Source organism: Hylaeus anthracinus, unplaced genomic scaffold (genome assembly GCF_026225885.1).
Source record: "Hylaeus anthracinus isolate JK02 unplaced genomic scaffold, UHH_iyHylAnth1.0_haploid 27315, whole genome shotgun sequence".
Lineage (NCBI taxonomy): Eukaryota > Metazoa > Arthropoda > Insecta > Hymenoptera > Colletidae > Hylaeus > Hylaeus anthracinus.
The window spans coordinates 24532-42257 of NW_026535122.1; positions in this window are offsets into that span (position 1 = coordinate 24532).

Genomic DNA, 17726 nt, shown 5'->3' on the forward strand with positions numbered 1-17726 from the left:
CGAACCCGAACTTGTAACGTCTTCGCTTAAGGTGACGTCACGAGGAACCTTTTCAGCAACCAACAATATAAATCTTCCTACTTCGACCACTGCATCATATATCTCGTACAACAACAGTCGTATCCGATTGCAATAAAAAAATCGTAGAATATCCGATTACTCAACTGTTCGCCAATTTATATCAAGGAACAGTTTGTACATTTACTTTTAACATATCAACGCGATTTCGACTCGAAGCTTCCACATTCTCGGATTGAGAAGTAGTAGAGCAGCTAACCACTGTTCGCAGGAAGATTCTCCCACGTATAGTGGGTGGGTCGACAGGTAAAAGCAGGTAGTATCGGGTAATTGAGACGTCTTCGATCCTCATAGAAGACACGTCGTCGGGATTCCGTTCGACAATCGTTCGTAACCTTATACGGTGCCCAGGATGACAATGGCGTCGCAGCGTATAATGCCCAGCATCCCGGTGCGAGCGATACTGAACGGGAGAACATCTCTTCCGGGACATTCAGCGAACGCCGATGCGCAAAGTCCGGGATCCCACGGAACGCGTGGATATCTGACCGTTCATGGTCTCCGTTTCTGTTCAACGCGTAGAAACGATCGAAGAGTAATGGAGGGTGTGGGGTGAACAACTAGTCCAGTGCTTTCTAAAGTGGACGATACCGTACCGTGGTGAGCGCTGAAACGACGTAGGAGGAGGTTGTAGCCTCGGATGAAATTGGACGACGTTAAATAAAAATTACATCGAAAACGTACGATTAAAATGTGAAGCTCTATCTCGGAGAAAATTAGTCTCGAAAGTTGATCGGGGCATGCGCATGATTTAGTTAAAGCCGGTTTTATTTTCAATTATTTTCGATACTAAAATTGTTCAAAATTTGATCAAAATGTTTGGAGAGAATAATGACGTTGAAATTTATCGATAAAGTTCACAATTTAACAAATTTACATTTCAAAAACGAAGTTTCGTAAAAAAAAAATTTCTTCTACGCTTTCGATTCATCTCTGCATATACATATACATATATACATATATAGATTCAGTTCGCCTTTCATCATATTATTTACCGCACCATCTCGTATAAAACCGCATAAAACGAGCACCCGCGTTGTTTAACGATCCCCTTACAGATGGGTACTTACAAGATCCTGATAATCCGGCACACGCAGAGGAGCCTGGAAATCACATTTTTAACCCCAATTGAAACCCTCGTAAACCGCCCTTATCCTGAGAAGGTTCCCCGACTCGGAAGAAGGCGCAATCGACTCGCTCCCGTTCGCGCTGTCTTTATGATCCCATCCAGCGAGAAAAGCCTAGAGAAAAATGCAAAAAGGATGGCGGCGGAAGGAGGAAAGCGCAGTCCGGTTGGAAAGCTAGAGCTTTAGGTCACTGGGTTTCCCTTTCACGACACTGTCGCACAGATTGACGCGGATATTTATGCCTGGTTTGGCATTCGTGCGCGCCACACCGCCGTTTCCGCACGAGACAGAGTGCGAGAGAGAAACGATGGAGAAGCACGGTGCCGTGTTATAAACCTGCTCACTGTACGGGTCCGCAGGAGAGAGAGCTCTCTCGTGGAAAGATCATAAAGGAGAAAACAGAGTCGAGTACTGCAAGCCTCGTGAAATTTTCGGGGAAACTTTACGACTGACGCTCGCCGAAGCGGCCATCCCGGTTCTCTCTCGTTCCTCGGGATCGGCTCGGTGGTTCCTTGTTCCACCAGAGGCGAGAGGGGCACATCGATGACCGGATGGCCAAATTTATGACGAGTCGTACGCCCAGGTTTGACCGGCCGCGTTAGAAAGCTCCTGTAAACTTTTAGGGTGCTAGCATGCACCTCTTTATTTCGTCTCCTTGGAAAATTATATGGCGCGTGGCCCGCTGCCACGACCGCCGTAAGCATTACGGAGGACCGTCCAATGGGACCAAACGAGACGGATAATTTACACGAAGATGCAATACAGAAATGTGGGAATTACGGGCGCGCGACTGCTTCCTTCGTGAAAGTTGCCACTATGACCTTCGACTAATTTGCCCACGTGGTCCAGGGAACGAGGAACGTGGCTCCAACTCAAGAATCTGGTTGTCAGAGATTTTCGAGGGATGTTTTTAGAGCGTCTCATAAGTTTCTCTCGGCGCCACGCTATGAATAACTTTAGTTGGCTGTATTTATGTAAACATGCAGACTCATCTCTTGGACGTTTAGGGCATCGGTTTCGGTCGATTCCTCTTTTAAATTACGTTTCATTGGTGACAAAGATTCTTTGAAAATTTGTTTCTACACCGTTCAGGTGTTACATAGGATTTACGTAGTCTATATCAAATTATATGTTACGAATTTTAATTGTACCTACAATGTAGTTGATGTTGAGTTTGACTGTACTACTATAAACCACGGCTTCTTAAACTATGGCTTGCGACACCAAGTGGGGTCGCGAGATTTTAATGTAAAATATTTAATATCCTCTTTTATTTTTTTATTGTAAAACATGCAGTTTTTATGAAAAATTGGGTATACAATTTTTGTAACTATAATAAATACAATTTTACAACGTTTCGTGCAAATTTTTAATTTCATATTTTTGTACGTCTCTAAATAAATTCTAAAACTATATTTTTTCACATGTATATATGTTGTTACCTAATCGATAAATCGTCACAAAATATTTACATTTACTTTATATTTTTTTGGGTTACGAAAAAAATCACAATCATAAAAATGGGATCGCGAATGAAAGAAGTTTAAGAAGCCCTGCTCTAAAACGTCTCGTACATTTATCCTCGTTTTTGCTTGTTACGCCGAGACATTCGGTCACGAAATCTTTCACAAGCCTCCGATTCTTTCAGGGAACCCAAAAAACTTTCGCGCGACTGGCAATTCGAAAACAGGAAATCCCTTAATCCGATCTCCTGACGTCTTCTTCGGCCACGAAACGTGCCCGTCGGTGGTTCAGGTATCCGGGACTCGAATTCTGGTCGGCGGGCGACCTACGGAATTAGACACGCGTGGCCAAACGTTCTGCCCGCTACGATTTCGCACGGTGACCAGAGTTTCGAGGGTTTCGTTTACCCAATATGACTGCCAAGGCGTGACGAACGATCCTTCATCGAACTGAAGCAGAGTTTAGCCTGCGTTTCTTCACCTAGATCTTGCCCTTATTTGTTCCGCATCCGCCTGAAAACCGAGCGAAATCGCAAAATTTTACGAACGAGAAACCTCCTGCAGACTGTTACTTCGTCGCTGCGAATTTTTCGAAAACCGAGCAGCGTGGATTGCTATACATATACAGTGAGTCACGAAAGTATTTGAACGCTACGAAATGAAACGTTTGGAGCTTACAAAATACGAGTTATATTATGAATTATGAAATACATTTACTTCTGTAATAACACGTAAGAATCGTGTTTACATATATTAAATTTCAAGTGTCTTTGATGATATCAACGCTAATTATGAAGCATTTCTTGGTAACGTCGACTAAATGAACGTCACAAAGATATTCGAACGACTAAATTCAATGTAAAGATTTGAAATAAACGTAGTGTTTCAATACTTTGTCGGACCACCACGAGTACTTATCACGGCTTGTAAACGTCGTTGCGTGCAAATTTAGTTGAATTTTCTTTCTCTTTTGTAATCGTGTGCCTCGAAGAATTAAGAGAGAATCGAGATAAATTTTTTAATTACTTCCGGATGAACTTTAAGTTGTTCGATGAGCTAACTGGAAGAATGATTGAAAGGATTCGGTTTCGAAATACATGAATGAGACTCAAAAAAAAAAAAAAAAAACAAAAACAAATAAACAATTCGATATCTAATTCCGCCATTGTTTCACGGCAAAATGTCGGATGTGCGTAGTCACCGATGCGATAGGGCAATACTACTTGGCGTCAGAGGTGCGCGTGCTTCCGTTTTCGTCGCGTTACCGGAGATATGCGTGCAGCGCGGCATTTATTTATGAATCCACGCACCGCAGTTTCGTCGACGCTGCGGCACTGCGCATTTAAAACGCGGATGTGTGCACCGGCTCTTAATGGTCCAAATATTTACAATCCGCTGTAATCGGATTAATTTTTCAGCGTCTCGAGAAAGGCATAGGAAATACTTGGCCGAAGAATGGCGTAGAATGCGCTTACTGGAAGGAGACTGTCACCTGTGGTATTATCGCGGTCAGGGTGCCCATTGTTCTCAATCAGCTAGGAAGCTTCCCGGATGCTCGAGAGAATTTTACACGCATCTCTATTCTGTGCGGGAGACAATGCCTTTGCCTCAGTCGTTGTAATGGAATTAATTTGGCCGTTTCGATCGTTTTACGGGAGAAGTACCGCTGGTTCCTGGAATCGGGCAACAACGCGCCGAGAAAACAAAGATATTCCAAATTTTCGAGCGTAGATAATACTATTCATTGGTAGCCGCACTCGTCGGATTTAATTGGGAGCCGCGGATTGCTACGGCAGAAATAGAAGACAAGGATTTTTTCCGATGTTCGCATCTGCACGGCAATTACGATCCCCAGCGATTGTTGGTCGCAGAGGATGTGGAAATTATAAACAGGCCGTTGACTGCGTCGCTCGTTAACAGGAATGCAGCCCCGGTAAAGGGAATCAGCGTTTTCCGTATTGTTAACGAATGACGGCAATCGCGTCAGGCATCGGCCAGAAACGCGCGTCGATTCTTGTACAAAAACGCGGGAAATGTTTTAATAAAAGGACACGTTGAAGTGACGATTAAATGAGACCGGTTTGATTAATTTTGGTAATCCGAGTAAAAAAAAAAAAAAAAAAAAAGTAAGTGTACAACAAATAAGAATCGTGACACAAGTATACGCTATTTGTCAAAAAAGAGACTTTTTATTTTGTTTTGTAATTAAACAGGAACGAAAGCACAAAAGTACAAATGGCTACAATTAAACGCGAAAGACGATGTTTAAGTGTCCATCACGACTACGTTGATGAGTATCCATACGAACAACCATCCGTACAACCAACTTGGTTGGCAAGTCCATCCATCTCGAAATTGATCCTCGTTCTATTGGCGGAGCATCGATTAGACGCAAACATGTACCGATTTTAACACAAATTTTGCCACTATTATTAGTAGATCGATTTGGAGTTTTATCTTAGAGTTTTCATCTTAGAGACTGTCCACGCAGCGACAGCCTTTACGAAGGATTCATGATCATGCGAATTTTCAAGAGCAAAAGGTTCCGTAATTCTGGACACAAGAGCCACGCGGAGTAAGTGCACCCTATCGACACGTCTTGCCATGGATTCGGTGTATCGAAGAATCCGCTTTGCAGCTTGTTATCCATAATTAGGGTAGGATGAGAGTAAATAGCGGGGGAGAAGCAGGGTCCAGAATAATAAAAGAAATCGACGGTAGGGGTCCAGGATTCGACGACGCAGGGCGGGAATCGGCGGGATGACCGTGGTCGGAGGTTTTCGAGAATGGCGCAGTGGCTCGTAGTTGGAGCACCACATATGGGCACCCTGGAGTATTAGATAATGGTGTTAGTTCTCCCCCGTATATTCAACCGACCTCGCCTCTGGCGCAGCCCTTAGCACAAAGAACCCCGTCTCTACAGAGGGTCGAATGCACGCCGCATGCATTATTGCTGGCCCCGTTTGCCGGGGTGCCCTTTATAGGGCCCCCTGATTGTGTTTCAAACTTTAGTCTTAACTCGCCGGTGCATCCTGAATGCAAAGGGCGCCCCGTCACCGCCACTGTATTTGCAATCCCTTTTGGGACGCCCGAACTGTCACTGGATTACACTCTTCTTACAGGAGAGACTGGCGAGGATATTGGAACACCTATATTGCCTCTTTCGAATTTTATCGAGTACCCTGTATTTCCCTCTTTCTCTTTTCCCGTAACGAATAAATTTTTCTGGAAATTTGGAGAACGATATGGTTAAAGAGTGATGTTGCGAAGGACGGCCACGAGGTAGGATCGATATAATCGAAAATTTCTTTTGTTCATAGTTTACCGAACGAACTTTCGTGATTTTTAATGGTGACCACTACAGATATTTATCTTTTTTACAGCTGGATTTTCACGTATGGTAATTTGACGAGTACAAATGTTATAATGTAACATTAAAGCACAGAGATTTTGTTACTTGCATAATAGAAGAAAGAGTAACTTATACAGGGTGTCCCGAAAATGTTGTAACACCTTGAAATGGGTGGTTCGGATATTAACAGAAAAGTCTGACTAATCAGAGCGCGCGTATAACGTTGAAGCGGCCGTGGTAGCGAAGACTACGCGCAAGGCAGTCGCGCTTGTACGCGAACAAGCGACTCGACAAAGGACATTGACGCAGCCGCCTGTATTTTGTAACTGTATCTTTTTAATTTTCCGTCCGAGAGCAATCAAAACCATTGGAAAAAGAAAACAACCAATAAAAAAATATGAAAACTATACTTTGCCCAACACCAATGCTATGTCTCTGTTGTATTCGACATTAAACGATAAAAATAGTAGATTGTAAATAAAAAATTCACACCTTCGTAGCTACCAAGCCAGAGTTCCGTAAAACACGATCCAAATTTTCAAAATGGAGAAACTTCTGATACTGTTTAATGGAAAATCGGCAAGCACGGCACAAGAGTCTGCATTATTGTAAAAATACGTATAGTAATTGGTACGACCGCATCATCCACTAGAAAACGCCAAACTTTCCCTTGAAAGCGAAAGATCCCGCGAACTAAGATCCGCATTGATCGGTTCTGCGATCTGAAAGGTTCGTATTAGCCGGCAATGGTTCGAGGAAGGGTAGCACGAGCGCAGTTGGAGTAAGTTTCTGAGCGAGAATGGGGCACGGACGGATACCTCTCGCGGTATTAACGTCTACAGAACGGATCAGGAGTTTCGGAAAGGGAGGAAAAGGGAGGGGTGACCGAAAGTAGCACGCGGGGAGTAGAGTTCGGTTGATTTTGAGGGGTTGCTACGGGGGTTGTCGTGGCGTACCCCTGCGGGCTCCCGCTCTCGGCTCCTAGAGGCCAGGGTGGTTTACCCCTGACGACCGTAATACGGCTGTACGAAGGGTGAGAGTGCAGCGAGACTGTGTTCTCGTGCACGCTATACTTACATACCTACGTACGCGCGTGTGCGTTGCACACGCGGCTAGCCGCATGCTTCGCGTACAGCAAATGATATTAATGGAAAAATATTTCTTCTCTTTTGCATTATTCCTTCGCGTGCACTACGTTTACGCGCGGTTAATTATTTCTTTTTAAATAAAGTTACAGTAGTAGCCATTCTTGTTTACATTATTCAAATGTATATAACCACGGGATGGTTTGCAAGCAAAACATTAATCAAAACGACTGCTTTGTTTATGTTCGTTTCAATGGATCGATTGTCGAGAATGTTCCGTCATTCGACTAATTTAGTCTCGACGTACCGTAGTCGACGTACTACTATAGTTCCGAATATTTCTGAATTAACATTGGTGACGCACAAAATAAGCGCCCCTGAGTCAACACTTGGGAGTCGTTTTATTTTCAAGACGCGACATCAGAGAAAATATTTTCTCTCGCATCCAGACGTGCTTTCTCAACTCGCTCGTCTGAGGGTGGAGGGTGAGGAGGTCATAATCTACGTGAGAACCGCTGCGGGGTAAGTCTCACCCCATCCAGTCATGTGTGATGGACCTAAATGGATGAGACGCACCCCTGCAGCGGCTGCTCGCCTATCGGCTGTCCATAATTTTTGCTGCTATTCCAAAGGGTAATATCTAGAGGGTGGATACTAAGTACCCTCTTGCTCTGTGTGACATTAAAAATGTCGGCGGCTTTTGTACGTCTAGACGAAAGTCTCCCTTTGCGCGACCCGTCGATTAGCGTTGCCGGTTTTCTTTTGCTTGCGATTTCTTCGTGCGGTGCTTTCAGCATCGATAGATCGATTGATTTCGTTAAGCTTCGCCTGGCGACACCTCAGCCTTTTCAGACGCGGCCGTGTAAAAGCTTCGTAATTCAGTCACTCTGGAGTCTAGAGACCCTAAAATAAAATACACAGGACGTTATGAAAAAATTCTCATTAAACTGATTAACTGCATATACGTTTATATATGTATATTATATGGGTTGACTAACATAATCTACATTGAATTTTAATTGCTGATAGAAAATACTCTATACGTCAAAATAAAATAGGACTTTCTTCAAGTCCTATTTGCTTTCTTTAAGTCCTATTTGCTTTCTTTAAGTTCTGCCAATAATCACGATTAATCGAAGAGACGCGATAGAATGTCTCCAGCGTCTGGGTCTCGTGTTCCCAGCAATCCCCGAGAATAGTTCTAGAACGTCCGCGGTAGGGTGGCAGGTTATGCGAAGGAGCGCGAGGGATAGTCGATCCTGGAGATGTAACCGAGGTTCATTTCGACGTGAATCGATTTGGCAAATTGGTCAATCGCTGAGGGGTCAAAATTTCAGTAACGGCCTGGAGGATAGGGTAGTAACGGAAAGGACGAGCGGCAGAGGGGTGGATATGGGGTTGGGAGGTGGTAGCACAGACGGTGTAAGGAAATTGTTCCGACGTGTCCACTTCCTCTCGGCCTGATGAGTTCCATTTGGCTTGTTAGATGGCAGCCGGCTAGATTTTGATAGAATCAATTCTTCGTCGGTCAACTGGATAAAACTTACCTACAATTTTGATACATTTAATCATCGAATCTCTCTTTGATTAACGATCTCTTTTTTGGCAATCTAGGATGCATCGTTCCGAAGAACTGAAGTAATTTTATACGGAGTTTCTGAAATATTCTCGACAAGCAAAAGAAAGTAATAATTCGAGATGTATGTATTTGTTTTAGTCGTAGGACATCGCGTGAAGCTTGCATTATACTTAAATAAATCTATGTCAATGAAGTAAATATAACGCATATTTATTATTAAATTTGTGGAACACTCTTTGTGTTGAAGGAATTTAATGGAATCTAGGCATAGAATAAAGAACAATTCGACGATATATATTTAATGAAAATCAATTACAAGATGCAAAGTTGATTATAGACTGACCGCGCTTATATCAAAGAAACATTTGCTAGCATGTACCATATACGACCGTCTGATCACCGAGTCGAATCAGACCGCGTGTTACCTGTAACCGTTGGTCGTGTTCTTCGAATTCTTTTGTGGATGATCAACACCGCAATTAGGTTACTAATAAAATAGGTAATGCAGCTAGCAATAATTAGATATTCAAAAGAACGTGAACGAAATTTGCCATTTAATTAACTGTATTTCGGCCTTTCACAGTTCCACAGGAATACGGGGTGGGTTGTTCCATTTTAAGAATACAGTTTATGTCGCCAATAAAAATGGTCTTAAAAGTTTCGGTCAGGAGGGGCGGAAGAGAAGGACTGATTATTTCACACGACTGGAAAGGATACCTACGATACGAAAATTAGTCCTTATTTCGAAAACAATTAAAGTAATTAAAGATTGTTTTTATTTGTATTTACATGTCTGTGAATCTCTTCCTATCGAGCATACCAATTTCTTGTCTCTCTTTGAAATTTAAGTGACTAATGTTTTATGGCAAATATTTAAGCAGTTCGTTATGTGTTCCCGTAGAAATTCTACGGGAGTAGAAATATTAAAGTATGATCATTATTTTTTCAAAATTCCACAATTATCGTGCCACTATACTTTCTGCTTCCCGAGGTTAGCAAAAACCCTAACCAAAACAATTGCTTAGTATTCGAAGCAATGAATATCAGGTATGAAGATTCCGCGACGCATCGCCCCGTCACTTCCAGAAGAAAAAAAAAAAAAGAAAATGAAAATATCGTAGGTAAAGAGACAAACGAACAAATTGAATATACCGAGGGACAAAGTGACTCTAATTATATTAGAATACTCCCTGAGAGATCCGTAAATTGACAGGTCCGACTGGATCTATCGGAGGGATAAGTTCGTCAACGAAAGTAGAAAAAGGAACGGACGAAAAGGCATGCTCGTTATAAAACGAAATCGTAAAAGTTTATGTATAGACTTTCGCCTAGCAACGACCACAACTTTTACCTCAAGCAATCCGGCAGCCCTACCCGGTCTTCGAATCAGTACGTTGTTCGTCCCGTTTAAATATTCTGAATGACGACTGGGAACCCTATCGTAAAGTCGATGATCAAATTGTGCTCATAAATGGCCTCGAGAGACCTGCGAGGCTTCCTATCCACCGTCGAGAGTCACCCTCAGCGGTCCCAAACGATGACCCTCGAGCCTAGCTAAGATATGTGCACGACGACCAAGACAAACCGCCCTGAGTGTGGTTTTATAAGCGTTGCGCGGGAAATTTTTGCGGTTTACTGCCTTTTACGATCCCTAGCCGCGTTTCTTCTTCCGCTGTTCCGTTCGTTTTCGTCCTGCCGCTAGCACTGAATTTGCCGAAGTTGCAGAGGTCTAGCTTAAACGCTTCGGTACTGTAAAGTGCGCGTCGATAGCCTTGCGCAGGTCTGCCTGTTTTCTAACCGGAAATTTCGAAGGAATTGTACGTTCACCGTTGAAACACTATCCTACTGCTGACTATTAAACCAAACAGAATATTTAAACTTGCGGGTAACAAACGAAACGAAAGGATTCATAATTTCCAGATTGTTGAACGAAATGCATGTTATTTCATCGGATCTGACATTCAATTCTTCGTCCATAGTGCATTTCGCTGTGTTTTTACGGTAGCGAAATTTCGAAGATGGCGTAGAATGTACCGCCACAACGATTAAAAAATTTGTTAATATAGAGAACAAAGAGCCAACTTTCTCGTATCAAAATTTAATAAATTCCTATTGTTTCCTAAATGTACGCGACAGTGATGCCACGAGATTATAGTGGTCAGCTGTACACCTATTAATGATTAATACAAGTTTTCTTGTAAGATTTTTATCGTGGAACCGTGATTTTTCCTTTGTAATGTCATAGCGTTTAATTACCTTAAGTACCTAGATGTGACGGAATCCAGATGAATTCTACGTTACTGCTATTCGAGCTTTTTCGTTTGAACCAAGCGAACGAACTTGTTGCCATTTTACAGATAATCGTTGTGGCTCTCGTTGTATCGAACTAATCTGTACCGGGAGGGGTTGATCCGCCGAAAACGCACTTGGCCGGATACTAGCCTCTCTACGCGGTCGAGGAAATCGCAGAGGAATGCGCGACGCGTTGACAAATTGCCGGGCAACCGGTATGGTAATCCGATAATAGAGAGCGCAGGTTGATTCGGGACTAACGAGATTAATTATCTTGTTTGATCTTCTGACACTGGCCCCGTTAATGCAGTCGCGCCCGCCTGACTGCCCGCCTGGCTACTGCCTGTCGAGCTCGTGCCCAGACGCTTGTTACCGCGCTGAGAGCTCGATGAAGCTGATTTGTCGCGGTGCTGTCGTCTGCCTTCGCGGATGATGCACTTTTTTTCACTTTTCTCCGCTTGGATAGCCGTGAAGAATGAAACCCAGGAATAAAGATCCGGCCGAAATAGGTACTCTGGGTAGAAACTGACTAGCACCGCGGTGTTGTATTCTGTGTTGGAACAAAGACGCGCGGTGTGTTTGTGAAATCTTCTGACTGAACCTACACTCTGTGGATGCTGATTGATCCATACAAGGTTGTTCCTTTCAGGCTTATGCTCGATTTCAGACTCAAGATTACTTGTGCTAGTTTCGATTGGACCGAGAAATACAGTCCACCCTACAAATGTTCGTACCCTCTATGTCTATCGAAGTAGTTTAACTAAATGAAATAATCGTTTCGATGTTACCAAATAAATAAAAGTATCAAGAACTACTGTCTACGCTTTTTTCATTGTTTAGTATTTACTTAAGTTTACACTCTCAGGTATCTTGTTTTTACCAAATTCCTTACACCTTTCTGAGGATTCTTCTGTTAGTTTACGCACATAAGTGGATATCTCTTGAAAAACATGCTTATTGCTTTCAGCAGCTTGTAAAACTCGATCCGCCACATTCGGTCAAAACTTCGGAAAAGAGTGTCCATTATTTTTCGCTATATCCTTATTCAAGACAAGACAATTATCGACATGTGTAACACATTTCCAATTTTAGGAGAGAATTTTCGTAACGTGCGTGCCGCGTCGTACCGACGCAAGGAGTCAATGCAAATCCGTTAATTCGCGTGACAAGAGGTTTGTGTCTGTGACGGATCGATAGCCGATAACGAGGTCGAAGTATTGCGATGCAAAGTAGCTCGTTAGGCGTCCCGTAATGTCTCGGCGCTGGCGCGTGCCCGCCTTCTTTTTCTTCTTCGTCTTGAAAGACGCCGCGCCTCAAGATCTTGGCGCTTCCCTCCTTGGTTTCTCTGACGGTGATCGAAGACGAAACCCTCCAGATACTGGCTTATTATTCCCGCGGTCTCCTTAGAGGAGACCCATTCTTCCATTGGTCCGTCGTGTAATCGTCGACACGTTTTCTGGAAAGAGAAGATGGAGGCAATTAGTGGCACGGTTCTCGTTCTGGAGAGGGGGCAGCCGAGTAGTTTTGAAGCGTTTCGAATAAACGATTAAAACGATTTAAACGCTCCTATCGATGGGCATTAGGCTATTCGATATGTTTACAGGCTTTTGACGGACGTCGAAGTTATTGGGTTCGGTATGATCCTTCGGTCGATAATCTTTTCTCAAGCATGACGAGAAACGTTTGTGTCATGGATTTCGCGGCGATGTAATTAGAGTCGTCCCCTTTGATTGCGGCTGCCTCACTTTCGAGACACAGCGGGATACTTGGATCGAGGATCTGGGGGCGTAACTCGTTTATATTTTTATCTCGTAGAATGGATAATCCTTCGGTCATAAACCAGGTAGACCACTCGACGAATATTGTCGCATAGCGAAGAACAATGGGATACAACTCGTGGTCATATGGAATTAAGAACAGCGATCTTAAGGGGTACTCCAGATTAAGGGGATACTCCAAAAATTTCAAAAAATCGATTTTTTGTTCTCGAATATTTTCTCAAGGCATCTCGTAACGCGTATATTGTTCGAATCAGGCGAAACGATAACTCTTACAAATATTGTCCGATTCTCTTAAAATTTCGTAATTCGCCCGCCGAAATGAAATTATACTTAGGGAGTATAACTGCCAAAGATTCTAGTTGCGTTCGGAAACGAACAGTTTTGGTAAAATTAAAATGAAAAGAAAACACTACGCCGAGGTTGGTAGATAAAGTGATAGGAGATTTTAAACATACGATGCAGATGTACATCGTTGTGCATGTAACGGATAAATCGTATCGCGTTTAAAACGCGAATATTTTTAAATAAGTTTTACATTTGAAGGAAACAGAAATAGAGGAAAGTATGCGCCAAAATTTTCATCCTGTCCACTTGGTACGTCGAAATCCCCTTCTTAGCCCCAGGCAACGTTCCGATCGTGCTGACATTGTCCGACAACGAAGAGAGCCCTTTACAACAGCGTAATCCACGCAACGCGGCCAACGGACGTAAACCGTAGGCCGCTCTCACTCTCTGTCTCTCTCACTCGCGTCGAACAGCCTCTTTCGCATGCGTGGCGGCTGCGGTCGCCGCGTTGTTGGGCAGGTTCACCGGTTGAATCGCAGGCCGAAGGCGCAGGAAGACACGGGGCGAACGGAGGGACAGGCGGGGTGCAGGGTGGTTACTAATTGTCCGAGCCCTTCACCCCGCGAGTGCCCCCTCATCAACGCTGATTGCCTAACTCTAGGACCCTCGAGTTCTGTCCTCACGATCCTGCCACCGGGAGGAGGATCCTCTGCGTGTCGACGCATCCGAGATCGTTCGAATAATCCGCGAGTTTTGAACCGCTTTTGCGTCTTCTATTCATTTTTCACAACAATTCTTTCCTTTTCTCGTTACATACCGCGGTTAAAACATACTACACCACGTCGTTACAATTTACTTTTATTAATAAAATAATATGCTAGGAAAAAAGTTCTGCGGATTTTATACAATCCTAACTATTATCAAAATTTTATTTACTTTATCGCCCTTTTGCGGTTGTAAAGCGTTGACATTCGGTTGTTTAACATATTATGCAGTTTTGCATTTGGTACATGTATCTAAAAAGTAAATATCCGTTACGACGGCAATATCGAAAACGAAATTCGAATTTCTATCCACTTTGGGTTTCATTTGATGAAACGTGCTGCCGAAGTCAGTACAAAATAATTTCTTGCACAAGATCGTTACAGGCGGTGAAAATTGAATTCTTTATGATAACCCTAAATGTAGAAAATTATGGATTAACCTTGACCACGTCGACAAAGTTTTGCTCTGTTTCTGTCGATGTTTTGAGAAGATGTGTCGCATTACGACATTTGAATAGTACCTACACAGGATGTTGTCGTAGTTGCGACTTGTTATATCCATAAGTCTACCAATCTTATAATATCATAATTATAAACTTGTAAGAGACGTACCTTAAGAATATGTGTTGAACACTCTCAATGAAACCAGAACCGTTAGCAGAATAGATCTGATTATATGTAGCTGTCAGTGATTGTCTAAATCGAGTGACATAAACGAACGATATTAAGATTTTAGAAAAAGCAATCAACGAAGGGAGACTATTTCATTCGAATCAGTATCGAGGAAGGAATACAACATTTTCAGTATCCTTTTATCGAACCTCGAATTCGTTCATACATTTCGCCGGACGATGAGAGGGACTCATCGAGGGGGTTCGTCAAACATCGGCCATCGCAGAGGCTGAAAAATCGTGAGGCGAGGAAGTCTGTCCGACGAAAGTCGATTATTCCGCCGGTGATTCGGGGCGCTGATTTTTTCCTCTCTTCTGCTGCTGACTCAATTATTCGTCGCGATTCTTTGGGCAAACATTAGTTAGCGCCGGCTGGCCTCGCGCGCGCACGGATTGGCTACGATCGGTTTGGCTCGGTTCATGCGGCGACCCTTCATAGTTGCTTGGCTCCGTTGTCTACTCGTCACGAACAGCCCCACGGCTCCACGGGGTGTTAACGCGGTTCTCATTTTCCTCCACGGCTAATCCCATCGAAAAAAGCGACTTGTTCTTTGTTTATTTATTCGCTCAGGTACCCCGATCCTGGTCCCGTGCATACACGCTCACTCTTAATTGAGTGTCAATACTTTGCACGGGTAAATCTGGAAGGCAACGTGCAGCCAGAAAAAAAAACGAGTGCAATCCAGCCTTTGTTTTTCAAGGAGCAAAAAGCAGAGTCTCATAGGATCACCGAGGCGTTAGAAATTATTTTCCCTGATAAACCAATTCCATTCTTCGGAATATGTTTCACGCGCATCATGTTATTTTATCTCTGGTAAATGTTCGAAACGATTTACAGATAAATTTAGATAGGATTAGTCGATTCGACGAGGTCACAAAAACATGTACTACACAACTATTAGATTCTGTTGATTTCAATCTTCTCGAGACAAAGCTTGAAGAGTACAGGTGGATAGTCTGCTTTCTACTTGTCAAAGACAAATGCTCTCTTCTTGAAATGACACAATAGAAAGATATCAGGTTATCTCTGACAAACTTAATTTATTATATAATTTATTAGAAAAATACCTACTTCGAATATACATATGTAACTACTTCAATATGGTAATATTAATCGAAAATTCGAATTATTTAATTATACCTCTATAATTTCATCATTCTGCAATAATTCTGTGTATTTTTATGAAAACCTAAATGTGGAAAAAACGATCAAAAACGCGAAACAACAAGTGAAACTATTAACGCGCCTGTTTTGCGACATGAAAACTATGGTTGAACGCATTTCATGGACTATGAAATTCACGGAAGAAGTACAATCGTACATTTCGATACGATCGAAACAATCCTGATGAACCTCATTCTCGCTACTCTCGTCGAACCAGTAAAAACGCGATTCCTCTGTTCACCGGATGCCCCGTCACTTTTTAATATTCATACCGTTCTCCCGCGGCGTTTGTTATCAGAGTCGATAACTCCTGCCCTCGCTTTTCCCCAGGAATTCCGGATGGTTTTCTTCGGGGCACGCGTCAAGAATTATATTCGCTCCGCAGACGAGAATTGAGTTATTCGATGTCATAGAGATTAACTGTCCTGGATATCCAACGCGTGGTGCTTGACAAACGCGTCCGGAACGATCGTGCGAAAACGAAAACCGAAAACGAAACAAAACAAAATAAAAAGAACAGAGAGAACAGAATCCACCTTGTCCTAGGTTATGTTTCATAGTGACATAGTAGTGGCAATGGAGGCTCGCCTATCGTAACACGATATCCGCTGGAAACATCGAATTTGAAGCATTCCTCGTCGCGCTTTCAACCCGGAAATCACTGACTGCCCAAATTTCATGCTACCTTTTTCCTGGACGAATGATTACCGAGTAAAAAAAAAACCGTCCCCAACAAGTTGCACTCCTGTGTAGTCTATTATTATTATTAGACGTTTTTATGACGCGTGTGAGGTTATTCCGTAGGTCAACATTTTTCCCATGAAAATTCGCTCCGAATAACCAACATAAATGTTAATATTGTCAACATTACGTTTTTCGATTATTAATGTATCGCATTATCCAAACTTACTCTGATAAATAAATGAGCAATCAGGAAGAGACAGCCATATTTGTTTCATTAGGATGCCTAGACAGAAAACATTATTACGATATCTCTCAGGTTATACAAAATAATATTAAAATTAATAATAATGTATAGATAAATATTGTATAAAGAAAATAGAAACTTATATAATTCTAATTGTATGTGTATTCATTTACAATATAAACAATTATATTTATGAAATTATAGTTCAGTTTCCGTCTTTTTTCAGCTGAAGCAACGTTGAATAACTCAATGTTAAATAACTTCGATGGATATTATTCAGAGTTGGATTCCGTTTAATTTCCGTTAGTCTTGCCAAATAAAATCGACTTCGTACAAAGCTGTTCACAACTAAGAATAAAGTAAATTTTTAATAAATCATTTTATTAAAACAGATCTCGTTTATGAACCTAAGACTACCAAATATGTTATCGGTCCATAACTTCTAAGACCAGTTATGATAACATTGTCTATGTTCTTTTATTGTTCTTTCCGATTGGATCAGTTTAAAGGCGGATGAGAAACACTGTCGTTCCGCTGGTCTATCGGTACTAATACAGATCTCACGCACTCCCCTCGATATAAACCATTCTCTACCCTTGTGTTCACCGTATGGGAACCCATACACGCGCATACAGGAACCTCGAACGACCGCGGCGGAACGGCCATTCAGATTTAAATCGCGACAGGAAAAAAAAAAATATGGATTCCCCTTGCAGCGGCACGAAGCGGCATTTCAATCTCTTTCACGGTGTTCCTCCGCACCAACGCGTTGCAAGACAGATCTGAATCTGTCGTTTACAGGGGCGCTACGAAAGTGCTCTCGTTCCTTTCCACGTACGGGTTCCGTGACCGAGATTCCCGCAAATGGAATCGTTAACACGACGAAGTGGTGTGGCCTGTTAATTCGGTGGAACAACTTCACGGTTACACCTTCCATTCACTAAAGAATTTACTCGATGAAAAGACCTTTCCTAGCGAATCCTAATCCGTGCTCGTTCGCAACAAGTTTTCGTAAGACAATATTATTACGATTCTCCAATCTTATCAAATATACAGATATCATATATTATACAATACACAGAATGAAGGTCCCAGCTGAAGAAGGCTACTTAAATATGAATACTTAAATACGAATTCACTGTTTTCAGAATGTAAT